We start from the raw sequence: 12264 nt of genomic DNA on the forward strand, positions 1-12264 counted from the left end.
ATAGTTGTTATATTGTGTTTTTTTATATCACTTTTTTATTGTTGTTATTTTTGATGTTTTCCCCTAAATATCTGAATCCTTGGTTGGTTGAAACCATGGAAGCAGAACCACATATACAGAAGGCTGGCTGTATAACCATAGTATCTTTTGACATTTCCTGTTTTATGACATTGGTTATTTTATTTAATATTGTTCAAACTTCAGTTATGTGAGTACCACTTTAAAATTCTTTTTCTTTTTACTGTATTTGGATACAAGCTACACTATGTAGAAAATGAAATCAATTTATTTTAAAAGCTTTATATCAGTATTCCAGGGGAAAATTTCTACCTCTGATCATAAAGAGAAGGTAACTATAAAACAGTATAAAATAAAACAGTAGTATTCAATTCTAGTTATATGCTGCTTGCTGTCTGCTACTTGGAGCCTAAAAACTGTTCTTTGTTATAAAATTGAAAAAAAAAAAGAGAGAGAGGAAAGATTAACAAGTGTTAGAGAGGCCTTAAACATCTGCTAGCACCAAATTGACACTTTTCTTTCCAGTCACTTAATCAGAAATATTTAAATAGAATAGAAAAGAGAATGATATTCTTATTCTCTGTTCCAACATTTAAAAAACCAAAGTTCATAAACTCCTCATAAACATTGTCCACAACTCTAGTGGTACTTGATACAGATCTGAGAAAACACTAGTTTCATTAATGTATTATTTATTTGAGCCACTACTGTATGCCCAACTCAGGAAATACAAAAATATATGACCTGGAGAAGCTTACATTGTGGTGGAACATTTGCAAAATTATGCTTACTTTTATTTCTCAAGCTTATTTTGTTGAAAGGAAAAGTAAATTGTAATGACTATTTCACGGTAACTTTCATATATACACCTCATCCAGGTTCCAAGAACATGCTTAGAAGCAGTGGACATCATCTCATAAAGTACTTGTAAGAAAAGTGGGAGTTTATTATTATCTCTGTATTGCAGACAATCAAGAGAATTACACACTCATTGAGGTATTTAAGTTACCAGGCTAGCAAATATGGAGTAGGATGTCAATCTCCAAAGGGCTTCCAGGGCTGTACTCCTTCCCTCTGTTTTAGGCAGCTTAGTAGGTTCTTCACTAATGTGGAATATCAGAACAACCTGCTTCAGTGCCACATCCACTTTTTCTATTTTCAGTATTTTGTTATTCACATATTCATCTTGCTTATTTCCCTTGTACATCTGAAAATTCTTGATTTAGTTTGCTCTAATACTCTGTTAGGGACTCCTGAATGTCAAAATTTGCATTATGGCCCTGCATTTAATGATCTGCCCACAAGCATTAAACCATACAATACTTATATCTTGCTTTTGCCACATTGGGGAAAAAAATAACATTAGTCATCAGCTGCCATTTATTGAGTATGTACTATCTTCTCAATACTATGCATTACTTAATTTATTTTTCCAGGCCTGGGAGGTAAGTGCTAGTGGTATCTATGATAAGGAGACAAAGGATTGGACATGTAGCATTATATTGTATTAATGTATTGACTGTTGTATTAGTTTGCTAGGACTGCCATAACAAGGTACCACAGACCTAGTGGCTTAAACAACAGAAATTAATTTTTTCACAGTTCTGGAGGCTGGAAGTCTGAGATCAAGCTGTGGTTTCTTTGAGACATAGTAGTGTTAGTTTCTTTGTCTTCTTCCTTCTCCCTCCTTCTTCTCCTCTTCTTCTCTTCCCTTTCCTCCTCCTCCTTCTTTCTTCTCTCTCTCCTAGCTTGTAGATGGCATCTTCCCCCTGGGTCTCCAGGTCATCTTTCCTCTGTGCATGTCTGTGTTCAAATTTCCTCTTCTTATTTTGTAGTTTAAAAAACATTTTTTTAAGAGATGGAGTCCTGAACTCCTGGCCTCAAGCTATCCTCCCACCTCACCATTCCAGAGTGTTGGGATTACAGGCCTGAGTCACCATGCCTGGCCACAAATTTCCTCTTCTTAAAAGGAAACCAGTCATATTGGATTAGGGCCTACTCTAATTACCTCATTTTCATTAATTGCCTCTTTAAAGACTATCAACACACGGTGGCTCACACTTGTAATCCCAGCACTTTGGGAGGCTGAGGCGGGCGGATCACGAGGTCAGGAGATAGAGACTATCCTGGCTAACACGATGAAAGCCTGTCTCTACTAAAAATACAAAAAATTATCGGGGCGTGGTGGCGGGCGCCTGTAGTCCCAGCTACCTGGGAGGCTGAGGCAGGAGAATGGCATGAACCCGGGAGGCGGAGCTTGCAGTGAGCCCAGATCGCGCTGTGGCACTCCCACCTGGGCAACAGAGAGTGACTCCGTCTCAAACAACAAAAGAAAAACAAAAAGAAGACTCTGTAAACAATTACGGCTACATTCTGAGGTACTGGGGATTAGGACTTCATTTATTGGGGATGGGGAGGCACACAATTTAGCCCTTAATAACTGCTTTCCTACATGGAGAACAGTCCACAGAAGTCAGAGATGGGTGACTCCCTTCTCTGGGCTGCCTAAGTTTGGTTATTTGATAATAACCAATAAGGCAGACAAAAACAAAACAAAACAAAACAAAAACTAAGAATGAGGATATGTTAAAGTTTAAACTGCTACATTTTCAAAAAATGTATTGTAAATAATTAAACATTTATGTCTTTTCCACAATGAGATTTTTCACCTCTTTACTTGGGCAGATCTAAATTGTCCACCCTCTAGGAGGGTGAAAAAAGAGGGTCTTTCTACTGGGGCTACTACTTTAGACAGAGAGTGCTCATAATTCCCTATCTAAAGTTACTTCATGTTACTTCATCACTGCTTTCAAGACAGCAATGATGGTCAACTGCAAGTTGGCAGACATTTTAGACAAAAGACATAAAGGGTGTCTGCAGGCATTATGTGACCTATAAGTTGCAATTTTTCAATAGTCTCTTTTGAAAAAGTTTCATACAGACTTTAATCTGTCTTAATTTCAGTACAATACTCAATAGGCAGACTGCTATACATGCTGGTTTCTCACAGGAAAGGCAAAAGTTAATTGTGTGGTGATGATATAGTGAAATTGCTTGATCCTCCCTCATAAAGAAAATTTGTCCAGGGTTCTCTAAGAACAAATTTCTATTTGCCTTTTATCCTAAAATTTGGAAACAAGAGGGAGAAAAACATTTTTTTTAGCTCTAGAACGACATCTTATTTGCATTATTAAAACAAAACAAATACAAATGGCTAGTTCTCATTTGTTTGTAAGTATTTTATTTGATGGTACAAAAGATCATGGAATCTATCCTTTCTACAGTGAAGGCCACTCACCACCACAAAGTTCATAGACTGACTCTCTCACTGATTCTCTAAGTGATATACTGAAAATACTCCCTTTCTCTGTCCATCAATTTTTTCACCCATAAAATAGGGATAGGATGATAGCAGCCTCAAAAGGTTATTGCAGGCCATCACCTTCATACATAAAATGGACTGAGATTCCCAGTTGGAGGAGATGAAGTTTTTTCTCACAGTGAATGGTATATATTTTTCAATGTTTCTTAATTCCATTTTTTTTTTTTTTTTTTTGAGACAGAGTCTCACTCTGCCACCCAGACTGGAGTGCAGTGGCACAATCTCAGCTCACTGCAACCTCCACCTCCTGGTTCAAGCAATTCTCCTGCCTCAGCCTCCCCAATAACTGGGATTACAGGCACCCGCCACCATGCCCACCACCACGCCTGGCTAATTTTATATTTTAGTAGATATAGATATTTTTAGATATAGGTATATTTTAGTAGATATAGTGGTAGATATAGATAGTTCTGAAAAACAAGGCAGAAGTGAAAGTTCTACCAAAGGAATTACCAAAGGTTTTGCCATCTTGGCCAGGCCAGTCTGGAACTCCTGACCTCAGGTGATCTGCCTGCCTTGGCTTCCCAAAGTGCTGGGATTACAGGCATGAGCTGTCATGCCTGGCCAATTCCATCAAATTACAACAGAAAACTCAAAGTCATGTTTTGTGACTTGTAGAAGTCTACGCTCCATGGGTGTGACCACTGCCAAAGCACAACACCAGGACAGAAAGAAGCAACAATTGCATTAAAAGACATGAAGGTAGCTGAAAGAGAGAAGTGTCCCTTAGAAAGGCAGGATGGTCTCCAGGGATTGGATCCAGCAAAAATAGATCACAGAATTACCAAAGGACAGAAGTGGTGAAGCCATTTCACTGCAGATGTCACTTAGTTCTCTGATGGCTTGAGAAGGATCATCTTAATGTGAAAAGTGGTAGATATAGATAGTTCTGAAAATCAAGGCAGAAGTAAAAGTTCTTCTTTCTGAAGTGAAATATGTGATTGAACAGATGAGAGGTTTGATTAAAATGTCCCAGATGGTAAAGTGAATATATTTTGATGGTTCAATGTTAAGCTCTTTGGTGAGAAAAATATAGTCAGGATGAATTGCCTAGCCTTCAAGAGATTTGATTCCAATATGATATGCACTTTTTAAGGTACTTGCTATTTCTTCTACCAATAAGGTAGTGCAATTAATGTCTGTATTTTTATTTTGGACTTCACAGACACTTGAACTATAAAAGTCATTCATTTGTTTAAATTTTGAAACATGATTTCTTGATCCAACAATACATTGTTTAATCTCTTCCTCTAGTTCTATGGCTAGGTATGTATTTATATTTAATTTAGCAACTTACTTCTTTGGTGGTGATACACAACTGAACAAACATGGCAACTAATTTGCTAACTTAAACATCATTAGTGAGAATTTGAATTATTATAGGAGAAATCCATCCCTGGACCAGAGAGTATGACAGCACTGATCTATATCATTTTATACAACTACATTTTGAAGATTTTAAGAATTGGAAGTCCTAGAATAATTTAGTTATTGATATTTTTAAAACATGTTAACAAATACTATACTATTGATTCTATTTTTAGTAATTACTTTCAGTAATGATATGCCAGACATCTTAGATCAACCCTTATGTTTAAAACAACTAGAAAACAATCTGATTGGAATTGTAGGAGAGGGAAGACTCCCTCTGCCCTCTGAGGGTTTGATAATTAAGTGTATGAAATAAATTGACAACAGGCACATTAATAAGAGAAAGACACAAAAATTTATTTTGTGGCCGGGCGTGGTAGCTCACACCTGTAATCCCAGCACTTTGGGAGGCCGAGTGGGCGGATCACGAGGTCAGGAGATCAAGACCATCCTGGTTAACACAGTGAAATCCTGTCTCTACTGAAAATACAAAAAAAAATTAGCCAGCGTGGAGGCTGGCGCCTGTAGTCCCAGCGACTCAGGAGGCTGAGGCAGGAGAATGGCGTGAACCCGGGGTCGCACCACTACACTCCAACCTGGGCGACAGAGTGAGACTCCGTCTCAAAAAAAAAAATGTATTTTGTTCATATAGATACCATATGAAAAAGAAGTGAATGCCTCCAAATCCAATGAAATCTAGAAGTTTATATACTCTCTTCATAGGGAAGACAGGAAGGGGGATGTAGGCAATGTAGGGGAAAGGAAATTATTCTTGGAAAAGATGAATGGGCCCTCCAAAGAATAGGTGACTGCATAGTATCAACTTCCAGTCTCCTCTCCGGTGATACAAGTTAATCTTCCCTGGGTGATGAGATTGATGGGGAGGGGACTGATGACACTCTAGTTCCTTTTGGAGGGATTGTCTATAGGCAAATATGGGGAATTCAGAGAAAACCCCACCTTGCATTTGCTGTTCCCTAAGTGCCCCCAGTGACATATTTTGAGGTGGCATTTTGTGAACTTCTTCAAAACTGTCAGGCAGCTATCAAGACAAGGAAGAACTACAGAGCAATAATCTGAAAAGGAAGAAAACCCAGAGTATTTTGCAGCTGTGAAATAACAAAGGAGGAAAATCTCCACATATTATAAATGATCTTTAAGATATATATGTGAAATAGGCAAGATAGAGAAAATTGTTATGTAGCACATTATTGTTTAATAGAAGGGTGTTAAGAACACAAACATATATGCTTATAATAAACAAAAGAAGGATATATCACAACATTTAAAGTTATTACTCTAAGGTGAGAGAGGCTATTAGGATGAAGGAGAAAGATTTCTTTGGATATAATTTGATTTGACCTTGGGACTATGTAAAAATATTTTATTTAATGGTAGAACCAAATATTTAAAAATCCAATCCCTAGACATCAACAGCAAAATGAATTAAATGGATCTGTATATCTATATCATAACATAAGCATACAGGAAGGGATACTCCAAATACTTTGAAAAATAGTCATTTGAACATAAATGAACATTACTAGTGTGGTATATACCCTAAGGCAGCAGTTCTTGAACCTTCTGTTCTCAAGACCTGCTTATACTCTTAAAAAGTAATGAAGTGATGCAGTTGACAATTTGAGAATGCCTTGGGAATTAGAGTTTGGATGCCAGCAATGACAGTCATTAAAATGAAATATGCTCTCCTGAAATAACATTTCAGTGAATAAAGCACCAAGGAGTTTTCCAGGGAGCTCTCTTTTGAACTTTGATCTATAGCACGTTAGGTGGTGGAGCTTTGGGATCCAAAGAATTTGTGTTTCTGTAGGTTATAACTATTGATATTTACCATATTATAGAGTAAAACAAAAAAATTGGTTAATTCACTTAAAAATAATAATAAACCCATTTGATATTAGCATACATATTTTATGAAAATAGCTATATTTTAAAATAAAAGAAGAGTGATACTGTTTTACATTTTGCAAATCTAATGTCTTGTTTAATAAAAGACAGCTGAATTCTTGTTTCTGCATTCAATCTCTTGCAATATAAATGTCATCTGAAAATAATAATGAAAAGAAAATAAGTGTCAGAATTAGTATGAAATATTAGCCCACAGACCCACTAAAAGGGTCTCAAGGGTCCCCAGATCACATTTTGAAAATCACTGCAATTGTTGCCATTACAGAAATCACTGTCCTTAGGACAAAAAAAGAAAAGCAAACATTTTTTAAAAATTACGTTCTTAGTAACAATATTGTTGGTGACACTGGTGGGGATGACTATGGCAGAAGCTGATGCAGATGATAATTTGAGAATGCCTTGGGAATTAGCGTTTGGATTCCCAGCAATGACAACCATTAAGATGAAATATGCTCTCCTGAAATAACATTTCAGTGAACAAAGCACCAAGGAGTTTTCCAGGGAGCTCTCTTTTGAACCTTGATCTATAGCTTGGTAGGAGGTGGAGTTTTCCCCAACGTAAATACAACAGAACTTTACAAACGGAAGGATGGGACCCTCCTGGAGAGTATGATGCTCATCTCAGAGATGTAGGGCACAATGACCTAGGAGAAGACAAATCCTAGACCACAGTGTAAGCGTCTTATTCAGTTCATCATAGTGTTTGTTCCGATTGATTATCGTCATGGATTCCTGGCGTTTTACATGCTGAATCTATTCTAATTGACAACTGTAATTGTTCTGTTTAATTAAAATTCTCAAATTAGCAATACTAATTCTTAGTGGGGATTCTTTCAGGCTTTGTTGCCTGTCTCCTGTCCTAACTTACTTTTTATTGCTTCTCCAGACATCTGAGATTATCCTCACCTTCCATCAACATGATGTCCTACACTCATTAGGATTTCCTATTCCCCAAAACTTGTAATTGGATCCTCTTCAAGAACTTTGGGTTCTTGAGTATAAACTAAAAATCTCTACACTACAGTTTACGTTAGATTGTTTTCTGTGTGCACTGATGCACCTGGTTGACTTGTGGGACTTTTAGATGATTTTTTAGTGACAGATTTAAAACACTGACATTTTTTGCTTTTATTTCCTCCTCTCTCACATATCAAAGAACAGTGTTTTTAAAGGATGAGTGCATGTTACTCCTTTCACTGAATGTCCTTTATCCTTCCTGAAAAGTTTTCCTTTTAAAACTAACTCACTTTTCTTCCCGATCTAAAAGCTTCATTCTTCTCTGTCATAAAAAAAATTCCTTTACCAAGGTTAATTTACTATATTATGGGTTGTTAATTTAAATAATGTGTTTAAAGAACAATATTGTTTAAAATTTTAGAAAGCACAACAATGGACTTTTATCCACATTTTATTAAAGTCACAGTAGTGACTTTAACATTCTACATTGAGCATGTAGGACAATTAATATACTCCACAGCTAATAAATGTATGTAGTTACTGTGTGTGTTTTGTTTTGTTTTTTTTGTACTTTAGAGTTCTAAATGATGCCTCCCAGTTTTTATTATGTATATAGCAGTTGTTTGAAAAGAAAATGAAATGGAATTTTAATTTTCTAACACTTACTCCAAGAGAACAACAAAATTACAAAGGTATCATTGATGTCCAGTTTATTATTATTCCATTAACTCCATTAAATATAATATGAATAATGTATTAAGTACATGTATGTATAAAGTGTCATTTGGCTCATGGAATATGTAGCTAAAGCGTCAAAAGATTGGACCTATCTATATTCTCCATCTCACTGCTGAGATGAGCTTCATGAGCACACAATAATGTGGCCAAATATAAATACCTTAATATACACAGAATTTCTTGATATTCTATAGTTTATTTTCAAGATGTCAATTTAAAATGTTGGAAAAAATAATTAAATTATGATAAAGCTACAATGCATTAAAATTAATATCTAGAATTACTTTTAAAGTCCAGTGTCAATGTTGTCTCCAAAATTTTAGTGCAATTATTTATATAGTTCAATATTCTTGAAACACCATTTCACAAGAACCGACTAGTAAATGATAGTAGTATACTTGGGTTATAATGTATTTTAGGTGCAACTCCATATATATTCACATCACATGTACAAACTTCTAATATTAATTAAGATAACTGAGATGTAAATTTACAGGGTTTTTTTGCTTTGAAAAGTGCAGACACTTTAGAAGTTATCATTACAGGACCTCCTAGTTCTATGTAAAACTTGAATTTTTGCATTAATAGGCGATGCCTATATTCTCAGTTTTATATTCTGTATTAATTCTACTATTAAAGCAAGCACGATATAAAACATAGCCTTAAGAAATGAAAACACACCAAAAAAAAATCCCTTAATTTATTAAAGGATACTTTTCTTCATTCTAAGCAGCTGAAGAAATCCTCTGGCAAATAGTTTGTATCGATGTTTTAGTATAATATATTAAATTTAAAATTTATGATTTTTAAAGTAGGTAATCTAACATAATATGCCTTCCAGAAAGATATAGGCCATACCTATTTAGCTTTGAATGCTAGGCTTTAAGCAAAAATTCAAAATTTCTCTCTTTTCCATATCTCAAGATCACAGCCTAAGAGACTTTTAATGGGCAATCACTAGTTTATATCTTGGGAATACTGCAAATTAAACAAATTAGGTCACCTATATGTATCTTCATATGCAATTTGAACAAAAGGGAAATACAGCAGTAAGTGGTTAATTGGCCGAATAGTGTATTTTTTTGTTCTTCAGTAACAAGATGCCTTCCAGAAGTTTAGTAGCTAAATAGATAAGAAATACATAAACGACCTTATATCGCTTTTTTTTTTTTTTTTTTTTTTTTTTAAGACGGAGTTTCGCTTATGTTGCCCAGGCTGGAGTGCAATGGCGTGATCTCAGCTCACTGCAACCTCCACCTCCCGGGTTCAAGTGATTCTCCTGCCTCAGCCTCCTGAGTAGCTGGGATTACAGGTATGTGCCACCAAGTCCGGCTAATTCTGTATTTTTAGTAGAGATGGAGTTTCTCCATGTCAGTCAGGCTGGTCTCAAACTCCCCACCTCAGATGATCCGCCTGCCTTGGCCCTCCAAAATGCTGCGATTACAGGTGTGAGCCACCGTGCCCAGCCTATATTGCCTTTTAATTCTTGTTTTTACAATGATGGCAATCCATAATGTTATTTAATTGTTGTTTAATCCTTTCATAAGAATGTTATTCTAGTTTTTTTGGTAATTAAAAAGACAGCTCTGGAAACTTCCATAGACTTACCTATTGTTATTGTTTTGATTTCATATCACTTTTAAAGATTGTGTACTTTGTTTTGTTTTGTTTTGTTTTAAGTAACATGGTCCCGTTAGTCACCCAGGTTGGAATGCAGTGGGGCCATCCTAGCTCACTGCAGCCTTGAACTTCTGGGCTCAAGCTATCTTCCTACTCCAGCCTCCCAAGTAGCTGGGACTATACACATGAGGCACCTCTCCTAGCTTCACTTTTAAAAGTTTTAAAATCTAATCTTTCTCTGGTTTTAGCTTGCTTAATACAAAATTCAGTTATGTTCTATAGGAAAAATTTCCTCTACTTTGGGATCTTGGCAGTGATCCTCCTAGCAATGGTGATGGGCAAAACAAAAGGCTTTTGATTTTGTTGAAATGTGTTTGATAGGCTATATTAAAGCCACAGCACAAAGAAACCTCGTAGAGCAAAGGAATAAAGAAATTGTTGATGAAACTCTGAATCCTGGAAGGAAACACAAAGATCATCTTACTAAACCCTACCTTTATTTACATTTGAAGGAATGGAAACCAAGACGTATTTGTGAAAAGCATGCTGTCACACCAGAACCCAGATCTCTGGGATTCCTGTCCATCGTGTGTGTGTGTGTGTGTGTGAGAGAGAGAGAGTGTGTGTGTGTGTAGGAGAAAAAGCAGGAGGAGGGGAAGGAGAAAAGGAGAGAGAAAGCACAATTCTCTCATTCAGCATATATGTATTGAGTGCCTACTATATGTCAGGGATACACCAATAAATGATATGGATTGTAACACATATTTACTTTTGTAAATGAGCAATTCTATTATAAAAGATAAATATGCTTTTAGTTAGTAAAACGTAGGCAAAAACGCTTTAAGATGTTTTAAGTAGACATAACTAGTTAGTAAATAGAGAATATGTTGTTAAATATAGAATAAGGGATGGAAGGGTCAAAAGATACCTAATGTTCATGAGGCACAAAATATACAAAAGGAGCCACACATTCAGAATTCACAGATATATGAGACATCGAAGCACTGACTCATTATTCATGAGGCCTTGAGTCAGCCACATATTGGAGACACCATAAGTTCTCTACTTCAGAAACAAAAATAAAATCCATGGCTGTTCAACCAACTAATTGGCTGGGACCAGGCATATATATCTCTGTGTCTGTCCTACAGGTTGATTCAGCGATGTAAGAGAGCTCAGATATATGGAAATTGCTCACACTTGATTCAGATAGTATGGTTCTTCCAATTCACTTACACACTAAACTTAATTTGCTCTTCTTTTCCCCCTTGCTCTTTGCTATGTTTTTTAATGAAGCTGTGATTTAAGCATTTTACTGCATAGTCTGCAAACCTATTTGTGCTGTGTCCTCTGGGAGAGCTTGCATGGGACTGTACTTGGAGCCTACCAGGGCATCAAGGTAATTTCTCACATGGTACCAATAAGGACCCTCTATCATAACAAAAATCTGGAAAAGTCACCTTTAGATGGCAAGTTGCAGGAAGTAAGGGGAAAATGATGGAGGTGTGTTCCAGTCAGAGGTAAAATAAAGTACAGGGGCTCACAGGGACACAATGCTCAGCAGTTTGAGGAACATCAAGGGGACCAGGGTGGCTAGAGTAGAGGAAACAAGTGAGACAGCCCTAGAAGACGAGACCAAATACATCACTGGGGCCAGAGTATGCAAAACCTCATAAGGCAAGGTAAGGGCTTTGGAAGTTTCTAAGTCAAGGAGCAGGTGATCTGACCGAAAATTTTAGAAGGGTATCAGGATGCTGAGGGGAGCACAGACTGGAGAGGCACAGAGATAGGAGCAGGTACTACAGGTAGAAGCTATGCAATAACCAGGAGAGAGGAGGTGGGTACAGAGTAGGTCAGCACTGGCAATGGAAAGTAAAGGGCTCCTAGTATGGATTATTTATCCCTAGATTACTGCCAAAGAGGTCTTCTTTCCTAGTCTTATTACTCTGTTCAATTCTGACCAATTAAAATCTCCAAATGTCACTTCTTTTTCATCTTAAAAGCACTTTTCTTTTTTTTTTTTTTTTTTGTGACGAGTCTCACTCTGTCGCCCAGGCTGGAGTGCAGTGGCGCAATCTCAGCTCACTGCAAGTTCCGCCACCCAGGTTCATGCCATTCTCCTGCCTTAGCATCCCGAGTAGCTAGGACTACAGGCCCACCTCCACGCCCGGCTAATTTTTTTTGTATTTTCAGTAGAGACGGGGTTTCACTGTGTTAGCCAGGATGGTCTTGATCTGCTGACCTCGTGA

Source organism: Rhinopithecus bieti, unplaced genomic scaffold, assembly GCF_001698545.2.
Source record: "Rhinopithecus bieti isolate Rb0 unplaced genomic scaffold, ASM169854v2 scaffold_18466, whole genome shotgun sequence".
NCBI classification, from domain to species: domain Eukaryota; kingdom Metazoa; phylum Chordata; class Mammalia; order Primates; family Cercopithecidae; genus Rhinopithecus; species Rhinopithecus bieti.